We start from the raw sequence: 11,490 nt of genomic DNA on the forward strand, positions 1-11,490 counted from the left end.
AGAACAATAGAATCATGGAGTTGAATATAATTGTGGCCGTCTCTTTACTGAAGAGATTTTGGCTAAGAGGGTGAATTTACCAGTGGAAAAGGAGAGCTGGGGCTTGTTGTCAACCCCACTTCCTGCTATAGGCCTCTGCTGCATTGGACCTGCTGTTCTGGATATCCGCCAATCCTTTCTAGAGCAGATTTCAGGGAGTGCATCCCCCCCCCCCGCCAGCAGAGAGAAGCAAGATTTGCCAGAAATGTTCTCTCTTCCTCTTCCGTTACAGAGAGGCACCTGTTGGATTCCATTCACAGAAAGATGGAACTGGAGCCAACCCATAGAGTCGGACAAGTACAAGAATTAGCTATTCCATCTCGTCACATAGACAAGATTCTGTAGACCTGAACTATTCTTCTTCTCAGGTCTTTTCCCAGTTTTCTAAAAACAAAACAACAAAACTTCCTATAAAGGAGATTTATAGCTTCTTTAGGCAACTAGCATTGTTGCCCCAAAATAATTCTTAAAGATAGTTTTAAAAATACGAATCCTAAATCTGTTTGTTTCCAGTATGAGCACTGTACTTTTTGCTGTTGCCTCTGGGATGTTTCCTACATTGTGTCTGATGACACAAAAACACTTTAGCAAAACAGCCAGTGTCTTAAACTGCCGTGTGTGAAGGAAGGCAGGCTCCTTAGTAGGACTATTCCCTACTGCTGCTCCCTGGAGACAGTAATCTTAATCAACTATCCCTACTGGACATTGAAAACACAGAAATAACTTGTGAAGGCATGTCCACACCATCCATATGTAAAGTGAGAAGTAGCCCTCAGCAGTTCTGGTAAAATCTCAGCTTTTTAGATATTTGAATGCTTGTATTATTTGCCCTATCTGCTATCATGTTGCACATACCCAGTTCTCTGAGGCTATTCTTTGATGTAACAAATTCCAGACCCGTTATCAGCTTTGTTGTTTTCTTCTCAGTGCAGCTAAAATAAATCACGTGTAGCTCTATGAGAAAGGCAAATATTGTTCAACATTTAGCTGCATACAGTTTAGCTGAGCCCTGGAAAGGATCCCCATACTTCTCTTGGCAGATATGCCTTCAATGTGGACACTCTCAAAATGTGCCTGCTATACAGTTTGGAAAGTGGCTGTTTGTTGTTCTAAAAGGTTTGAATATTTTGTGTGTGTGTGTGTGTGTGTGTGTGTGTGTGTGTGTGTGTGTGTGTGTTTAAATGAGAAAGTAAGGGACAGCCAAATACAAGGAAAATCACATTGCTGTGTTCACATTACTCTCCCCTCCCTTGCTCTATATAAATGTGTGTGTGTGTGTGTGTGTGTGTGTGTGTGTGTGTGTGTATGTGTGTGTGTGTGTGTGTGTATATATATATATATATATATATATATATATATATATATATATATGCATGCTGTGAGGGGATAATAGTGCCCCCAACTGGATATTCATCATTAGAACTGGAAAGAAATTTAAAGGATCCTAGAACACTAAATTTTAAATTATTCTAAAGCTTCACAATGGGCAGTGACAATATATAAATGCCCTGAGCATGAATGGAATTCCTTGTTTTCTCCCAGAAGGAGAAGCATAAAGTCTTGTCTGGGACATTACAAGACCTTTCCAACAAAGTTCTGAGATAGTTCTGTCACCCTCCTCTCTCATCATGATGGGAAATTTGTTGATTCATTTCCGTTTCCTTCCCAATCTTTCCTCAGATTTCTGAGATGTGGTTGGCTGCTCATACAATGCTATCCTGGGGCTGAACTGTGCCATATCCCTCCTCTTCCTTCTGTGAAGTTTCTGTGAACATTTTCTAAGCTCAACTCCATAAGCCTAGCTATCCCTTCCCCACTCCCCCTATTAAAGTCACAGCAAGGCCAAAATTCTTTAGTCTTTCTTATGCTGAAAGCTTGAGGAGACTCTGTTGCACATCATGAGAATGTACTGACAAGTGATATAGCATTTTATCCTTTAATGCAATAAACCCCTTTGATCATCTCAAGGGAGAGGTCTCAATTTCTAGACTGTGCCTGAGATTCACTATGAATAAATTGAACATCAAATAAAACCCTTTCACCTGTATGCAGAAAATTGACACATCAGGGAGAAAAGCCCAATGTGCTAGGTTTCTACGTGCCAAGAGTTTTTATGAAGGCCACCCATAAGAAACAGCAAGCAGCCTTCTCCTTTCAAGGACCACTGATCTTGTGATGAAACAGATCTTATCCAGTGCTCTCAAGTTTCTTTTAAACTAACTTCAGTCTCTGATGGACCAGTGCAGTATGCAAGCAAAGTTCAGATTATTACTCAGGACAAGTGATAAGTAAAACAGACGCTTGTGGGCACTAAGGAAATTGTTTAGGGTTGAAAACATTATTTTAAGGAGGAGAAGCTGAGAAAATTTGCTGTTGCTTTTCTGGTTGTCTTTGTTTTCCACTTTTAAGTTTAGCAATATAAATCCACACAATACGTTTATATATCTACACAATACGTTTATATATATCTACACAGTACGTTTATTGTATATATCTACACAATACATTTAAAAGCATAGATATTTTCCTGTGAAGGCAACAGAAGCTCAGGTGGCCTTTGTGGCTTTGAGTGCCTTTTATCAGCTTAGCCTGACACACCAATTGCAACCCTACCTGGTCAGAGACGCCCAGGCAGCAGCTAGCCATCCTCTGGGAATAATATGTTGTGCATGAAACTGCCTTTGAAAATGGTCAGGAAACGTCTGTTGATTCAGGAAGGGTTGTTAAATTGTTCACTGGGGGCTGACTACAGGTGATTAGCAGCTGCATTGTATATTTTTTAAATAAAATACCTGGTGTGTGACAGTACCCAGGGCGAGTAGGTTTGAACCTTCTTTCCCCAGCTGCAATCTCCAGTGCTAACTCCCCACCCGCCTTACAGGGTAATTAGCATTAGCAAAAAGGCTGCCATTGGCATTTACTTTTTAAAAACACAACATGTGGTCATTAATTAAATTAAGTAGCTGAGTCCCAGTACTGAACAATTTGAAAATATTATGCCACTGCTTCGTTCTCTGTACTAGCTTCCATTTCATTTCTGTGCCCAATTCAAAATGCTGGTTTCAGCCTTTAACAGCCCAGGAACATAGTACCTGAAAGATAGCCTTCTCCTCTATGTGCCTATTTAGACTTTGACAATATTAACTTCTGAGGCCCCTCACTGGGTCCCCCCCCCATCAAATGAGGTGGGGCAGGTGGCTGGGCCTTTTCAGTGGTGACACCCTGGTTGTGGAATGCCAGCAAAAGGTGCTTTTATTTTCTTAGGTCTTTTAAAAAACACCTTAAAACTTTTAAATAATAATAATAATAATAATAATAATAATAATAATAATAATAATAATTTATTTATATCCTGCCCATCTAGCTGGGTATTTACTGTTTAAATCTCCTGTTTTATTGGTTGGTTGCTCAGAGATCTACTCAGAGTAGACACATAGAAATTAATGGACCTAAATTAGTCATATTCATTAATTCCAATGGGTCTCTTCCCAGTGGCACTAGCAATGGGTGAAACTTTTAGCATTTGATTAATACTGTAAGTTGCCCAGAGACCATTGTTATTGAGTAGAGCTTAAATATGGCAATAAAATAAATAGAATAAAATAAAACAGCCACACATATTTTGATTTCCCAGTCCCTGCCGCACCTGTTTCGTCTGATTTTTATGATGTAGATCACCCTTGAGTGGAATACCGTTTTCCAATCCATAGTGTTTTGTTCGAGTGGGGCTTTGAGCTTTTGATGTTCAGAAGCAAGAACTGTATCTGTGCCATTTGCAAGAGGCAGTCCTCTTCTGGGCCTGCAGATCTTTGTAGTCGGATGCAGCAGCCTTCTGCAGGTGTGTGAGAACTCTGAACAGCCCCTTATGCCCACGTAGGGAGCGCTAACATGTTTACAAGTGAATGCTGCATGGAGTGTCTTTTATTGAAGTATGAGCAGCTGCCATTATGCTCTGTTCCCAGAACAAAACCAAAACATAAAAGGGCTGAAAGAGGCTGCTGCAGAAGATGCAAAATAAAGCTGCCTTTTATCTTTCAGCAGATTATATGTATATTTAATGAAAGGAAATCAAGCAGGTAATAAAAGGCTTGAAAATTCAAGAATTGTGCATTTTGCAAAAACACCCCCCACAGAAGCTGAGGATACCCTTATGTCTTTCCTGTTCTCCCAGTTCGTTCAGTTTTCAGCGAGTCTTGTAATTGGACAGGTAGCCTTGAAAGAAAATACTTCCTTTCTCTAAAAATAAAAATAATAAAAATATGTTGTAAGATGATGTTCTGTCAGCTTGCTTGAGAAGAAACAGCTCTTTTCCCATTGTTAAAAACTTTCCTAGCTTAGGTTAGGGACAGAGGTAAATGCTATCCCGCTGGCTAAAGGCCAGATTGGTACATTTTACAAAAAGCATTTGGAATGAGTACAGCTGGAAACTAAAGGGAACCATTTTCAGATGGTGGACAAAAGAACGGCTGGAGCCAAAAGGAGGAAGAGCGGCTCAGGAGGCATCACGGTGACACAGACAGCAATGCTGGTTGAAAGGTGGGAAAGAAAAATAAAAAAGCTGCCTTGAAGTTACAGTTTCAGTCCTGGGGTTTGTTCATTTCAGTCTTGGGGTTGGTGGTTTTTTTGTTTGTTTTTTGGACCACAGACAAATGTTGGAGGGGGAGTCAAATTCCAGCAATGGAACTGCATAATTTCGATACAATAAATTGCTCTTTTATACCTCTACCTAGACTACAATTGGTGGCCCTGGCAATCTTGCCACCCAGGACAATGCTGTGTTTTGAAAGAAGTGGCCCCCCCCCTAGCTCTCAGGATGTTCTTGAGGAATTGCCTGAAACATTTTCAGAAGAAGTGAGAGCTTGTACCACAAAAAGGAGAAGGATGACCACCAGATCAACATACTGAATTAGTGCACTTGCCAAAGATCTGCTTCCAGTGTCAGAGGTCAGCCCTGTGAAAATGCAGCAGAATACCAAAACATTGCATTAATGGCAAAGTGCAGGCATTTTCCCCCTCACCCCTGGTGATGATTGTGGCTTGTTCAGTTTGTCTAGGATCCCCTTGTGATTTAGAACCATGGAGGTTCAGAGTTGTAAGTGAAATGGGAAGCCAGCCAAGCTGAAGAGGCTCCCTGCTGCAGATGTTCAGTCCCCAACACATGAGGGGTGACGAAGTGCATGTTGATGTTGTCTGTAGGGCTCATGTGAATGTCTTAAGCTGTGTAAGTGTGGAACAAGAAGCAGAGCGGTCCTCATTCCCAATTTGCCGTGCTGGTGATAGGTAGGATACAGCAGAAGTTTAAGTCCACTCTGCTCTGCTAGGCTGTGCCACTGGGAGCTGCCATTGCATAGGCTTGACCATGAAAAGCATGGGCTGTAGCTGGCAGAACATCCCAGAAAGGAGGTGTTTTGGGGTGGACCCAGGCCACTGGAACCTAAGCTCCCAGCAAAGAGTGATATTTGAGCCTCTCTGATCAATAGCTTTATTCCTCCCCTTCTGTCCTGGAAGACCCAATGGCAGAGCTTTGGAGCAGCAGCAGTTACTACTGATCCATACAGCCTTCCTGATCCTGGCCAGGAGTTAGGATGGCAGCCATAGTTGCTGTATTACAAATTGTAATGCCATGAACCTGTTGGGTATAGCAGACCTGTAGGCAAGGTCAGGCCAGTGGGTGCAGCACCCTATGTAGAACCAATGCTCTGGCCCACCTAATAGTTTTTCAGGAAGCAGGCTTTTGAATATGTGGAAATTTCCCTTTGAAGAGCTGCTTTTTAGAATAAGGCAATTCCCGTTCAATGGCAGCTGTTTTTCCCCAAAGTAGTAGTGCTCGACCCATCTGACTCACCCTGACATCACAAGATTCACTCAGGTGGATTTTTCAAGGTTGCTTTTAGCTTTATGACTGAGTGATATGGCTGAAAAATAAAGCAAAATAACCCTTTAGTTCCCACGACTGTGAATACTTCAGGGGAAAGAAATTCTTATTCTAGTTATCTATCTATAACAACTAACAGACAATGACATACACATAGTCGTTTTGAGGTTGGTCAGAGAGAGTATAGAAATGTATCTTGGTTTTGAACAAATCCATTCATATGTTTGAAGCCACGCCTGGAAATATGGTCACCCCACACAGTAAGGACAACTGGCTATGGTTTTGCTTTACAGTTTTATGTTTCCAGATTCCCAACTACCCACTACCCCAACTCACTATTTATCCAAACCCAGGTTTCTGAAGGAAAAGGCTAACCATGTTTTATCCAACTCATTGAAATATGGTGCCCCATAGCTGTAGCAATTGGAACTATTTTTCTCTGAAACCGAAAAGGATAATGACCAAGTTCAGAATGCTTCCATAACCACAGCTGTCCGGATTCAGAATATCTCTTTTTACAAGTTGAACATGGATTAAAACCTGCTAGGTGGATCATCAAAGTCTCAGAGGTTTGTAGCTCTCATTGTGGGAAAAGCCTTGAGGTCAGAAATTGAATGGGGAAAGTTTCACCTTTGCTGTACACATCTTTAAGAGGATCAGGGAAAAAAATCATATCTGAACAAGAACAAGACACCAAAGTTGTATATGGACACAAAACTGAGTACACCGTTAACAGCCTTTTCTCACTCTGTAAAAGAGAATGGCCTTGAATATATTGTCTAGTGTTAGCTGAATGAGGAGTACCTCTAAAGAGCCTTATTATAATTCTTTTTTTCATAGCTAAAATGTTTTATTCTGAAAATGCATGAATGCCTTGAAAAATGGTTAGAAGTATCATCTGGGAAAATATAATAAAATAGATTTCAACAGGTTGAGTGGCCCCATATATTCAGTCTGATGAAATATAGAAAATCATAATTGGAGGTTGTATAAGTGAGATTGCTATCATCTTCATGTGGTTGAATTCCTCTGAGGCTTCTTGAATTAAGTTGATTGGGGTATCGGATAAGCATTTCGATGACAGGAGTCCTCCAGCAATGTCCTGATGGCTCTTATTTGGATATTTGCATGCAATTATTTAGTGATTAAAACACCCACAGAATACAGCAGGAAGTTCTACTGCCTGTGCTAGTCTCTTACCAGTCCACATCAGTGGGAGAGATCAATGCTGGCTCTCCAGTGTGCATGACTTGCTTCCCACACTGATAAAAAACATTCTCAGCTGTGCATTTTAGTGCTGCACTGGGAGTGCAAAAAGCTATATTTATTATTCTAAGAAAATAGAAGACTATTTTATACAGAGTCAGACCATTGGTACATCAAGCTCAGATTTGACTACAGTAACTGGCATGAACTTTTACTGGTCTTTTCAGACAAGACTGTTTTCCTAGCTCTGTCTGGAGATGCTAGGTATTGTACCTAGGGCCTTCTGCCCACAAGGATGTGGTCCATCACTGGGCCTTGGTCCTTCTCTAAAGCTGCACTTTTAAATTATCTGGTCATACTGTAGGTCTGGGTTCAACTACCGTGTCCCACTAGCAGAGGCCCTTAAATGGACTTCTACTACTGCAATGGGGCTTTCCCCCTTCTTCCCCCAAAGAGGAGAAAGGGGGTTGCTCTGCTTGGCAAGCTGAAATACTTGTACAGTTGTACCTTGGAAGCCAAAAAGAATCCATTCCGGAAGTCCGTTCGACTTCCAAAACGTTCGACTTCCAAGGTGCAGGAACTTCCTGCAGCCAACTGGAAGCTGCAGAAGTCCCGCTTCCAAAAGAACGTTTGCAAAACTGGAACACTCACTTTCGGGTTTGTGGTGTTCGGGAGCCAAAATGTTTTATTGCTAAGGCATCCGTCCACCAAGGTACGACTGTACAGGTGGAACAATTACCACAGACACTGGGAGAGAGGTACAAATGAAATACTCCTATGGCATTAAGTTGTTCTAGACAAATCCCCTTCGAAGGAGACAGTGGAAAAGGCACCAAAAGGCCCATCAAATCACTGTCAGCTAATATAGCAACACAATCAGGAAGAAATTATGAACATAAAATTCTGGTGACTTTCATTACCTGAGAAGTTCTTAGGCAGGTGAATTGATACCTAAATCTAATCTCATAAACCCAAAGGAATACTTGGCATCAATGTTTAATCCTGATTTTATTCTGATAGCAATTTAATAGTTTCAGTTTTATGTCCACCAACACAGCATATTGCTAACCGTGGTACAAAAACACTGCAAAAACATGTAAGTAAAAATCTACATTCTTCTATGTCTTACTTATACCAAAGCCAGTCTTCATTAAAAAATATCCACAAGCAAAGATTCACAGCATTTGATCTTCCTACATAGTCACCTTTTTGCTGTCCTGGTTAACCCAGTGTAGACTTGTACCACCATGTTGAATGTTCACTTGAAAACAGCCCTGTAGTGGTGACATGGAGGTAGCTGCAGTTGTTCTGGCTGAGACTGATGTGAGTTGCGCTCCGTAACGTCTGGAAGGCACCAGGTTGGCAAAGGCTGTTCTAGGCCACACGACAAACCAACTTCGATATAGTAAGAAGGCTGTATACTGAAATGGGTGCTGCTTTGTCAAATGTAATTGCACATCACAATGTAATTGGTACATAATTTCTTCACACATCCATATAATTCCTCTCCACTTAAAAAAAAACTTACCAAGAGTGCTACAGTTATTGCCATAGTTTTTAAAACTATTTTCCTTGTATGCCATGGACTAATAAAGCCTCTTTGCTGACTCACAAATAGAAACTATGATCCTATTGTAGAGCAACTGTTCAACTCAGAGGGGGCTGAACAAGAGAATTTCCTGGTGGGTTGTGCTGTCATGGATGCCAGTTTTATTTTGGCTCATTCTAACAAGCACCTGCCTAAAGCCCTAGATAGTTTTGACATCACATAATGAGAAGAAACATCCTAATGAAGAGCAAAACCTAGAGTAGCCAACAGATTTGTCTTCTGTTGAGATACCTCCATAGGTTTTGATGTGGTTTAAATGTATCTTAAAATGTTCCCTGCTCAAAAGCACTGGGAAATACAGCAGGTTAATAATATTATGAAGAGTGTGTAACATGCCTGTCATCTTGTGATGGTATCAGAATGGTTGCAATTGTATGATTCCCTTGTGAAACCAGAAAGCTACTGTGTAAGCTCCAAAGATCCTAAAATTGTCAAATGTGCTGCATTGTGCAGATTTGTCATTGTTAGAATGCATCTGCTTTTTCTAATGGCCCTCTAATAACGTCAGCTTCCTTCCAACTTGTTCCGTTGGATAATTCATCTGCTTTCCATTACCCTGACACTGAGAGTATCCAGCCATGATTGAGCTACTTCATTTTGGCTGCTCCCATGGAGTTGGAAACCCCTCTGGTGGAGGGCTCAGTTCATGGTCTGGATCTACCTGATTAGCCTAATTCAATAGCTTTTTTAAAACACTATCCCAGCCATCTAGGAAACACTCATAGAAAAGCAGCTCACACATGACTATGGTAACATTTATAGGGCCTTTGAGAAGAAACGTAAAATGGTGAAATTTGCTGATCGTGGTTTGATTTTCATTCTTTTCTCAGTGGTAACAACACAATTCTTCTCCCAAGTCTGAAGGACGATTCATAGCAGGCTTTCATGGAGTTTTGCTTAGGCTGTTATGCCAAGCACATCGAGCTACAAATGGAACAGTTGTTTACAGCTGAATATATATTCCAACCTTTCATAGAATGGCTTAACATTTTCTCGCCGGTATCTGCCATTGTTAGATTAGAACATCACACATAGGAAGTCTTTTTGTATAGCTTTATTCACTGGGCATCTGGAAAGGAAATGAAGTAAGGCAGTCCCCGTTGCTTTGTTTCTTTTTGTTTCCACCACTATGTGATTGTTACACTTTTGTTATTTTTAGGGATATTGGCTAAAGGCAAGCACTTATCATTCTGGCAACCATAGTAGTGGTGTTCCCCCCCCCTTGCTTTTTTAGAATAACAGATGTTTTCAATTGAAATGGGCATGTTATTGATGCGCAACACAGCCTGATGGCACCCTGCATCATCCTTTATAGGACATCTAGTTAATTAGAAGGTTACCTTTACAAGGAGAAAACATAATTGAGGCCTCTCCAGAGGCATTTTATCTTTAAGTGGTAGTTACACCAAGAAAATAACACCTTTTTGCATGGCTGCTTATATTTGGGGTGTCTGCCTAAACTAAGCAAATATTTATTTGCAGAAACAATCCCCTGGTGAAATAAACCACTAGGCACTTCTGTTGAATGCACACTTGCAGATGCTCCTAGGGGAACAATCTTTTTGAGGAACAATAGTAAGTAAATATTGGCAGTGAACTTGCTATTAAGCCTTTCTAGTGGAAGATAACCTGTACTGTAGTGCTAAGGGATCTCTGGAGGTGTTTATAGGTCTCAGGTATGCTAATATATTTGTGAAGCATTTCAATTGAGAACACCTCTTGTATTCCCCCCCCCTTTTTCCTTTGTCCACACACACACACACACACACACACACACACACACACACACACACGGTCTATTGGAATAGTTATCAAATAATCCTATTAGATAGAAGGGTGAATTAACCCTCAAACTAGGCATGTTTCTGCCAGAGAAAAATGAATAAAAAAACCCTGAAATTACTGTATAACTGTTGTGCACAACAAGATTATTGCATGTGATAATTTAAAAAAGATTGATGGGTTTGGTGGGGCTCTTGGAGCCTGAGGACTCTTGTGCCCTATATACCCTAATGTCTCCTTTGATGGCAGTAAATCTGTCTGTAATGCTAAAGACAGACTACAGGAGGCAACCTAAGGCCTCGGGGCTGGATGCAGCCCAATCGTCTTCTAAATCTGGCTCATGGATGGTCCGGGAATTTGCACATTTTTACACGAGTAGAATGTGTGCTTTTATTTAAAATGCATCTCTGGGTTATTTGTGGGACATAGGAATTCGTTCATTCCCCTCCCCCCCAAAAAAAAATAGTCCGGCCCACCACATGGTCTGAGCAGTGCCACATTTATCTATAGGCTAAGTAGGCTGAAGCCTAGAGTCTCTAAATTTAGGGGGCCTCGCCAGGCCACCCGCTCCCCAGTGGGCAGTCTTCCCTCTCCCAAAATTGCAAACCCAAGACTTCATGCAAGGGCAGGGCAACTCAGGCCTCTAAATCTAGGGGGCCTTGCCATCCTGCCCGCTCCCCAGTGCTGCAGTCTCCCCTCTCCCAAAAATTGTAAACCCAAGGCTTCTCAGGCCCAGCAACTACGAGACTCAGGGCTAGCCAGTGGGGCCCAGTTTGAAGCAGTGGGGTGCAACTTGGATTTTTTTTTTTTTACTGGCTCCAGTTCACAGCCAAAGTCTGCAATATCCATCTAGATTGCCCTTGTGCGGGGAGACCCTTAGGAGCAGCCCGCGGTACCCAATTTGGCCCAATTGCCTTAAGGTCAGCCCTGATGAGACTGTGCAGGGGTTGGACTGACAAGCCCTGCACCTTCTAGGTCC

The sequence above is a fragment of the Podarcis bocagei genome (assembly GCF_964188305.1).
Source record: "Podarcis bocagei genome assembly, chromosome: 8".
Classification (NCBI taxonomy): Eukaryota; Metazoa; Chordata; class Lepidosauria; order Squamata; family Lacertidae; genus Podarcis; species Podarcis bocagei.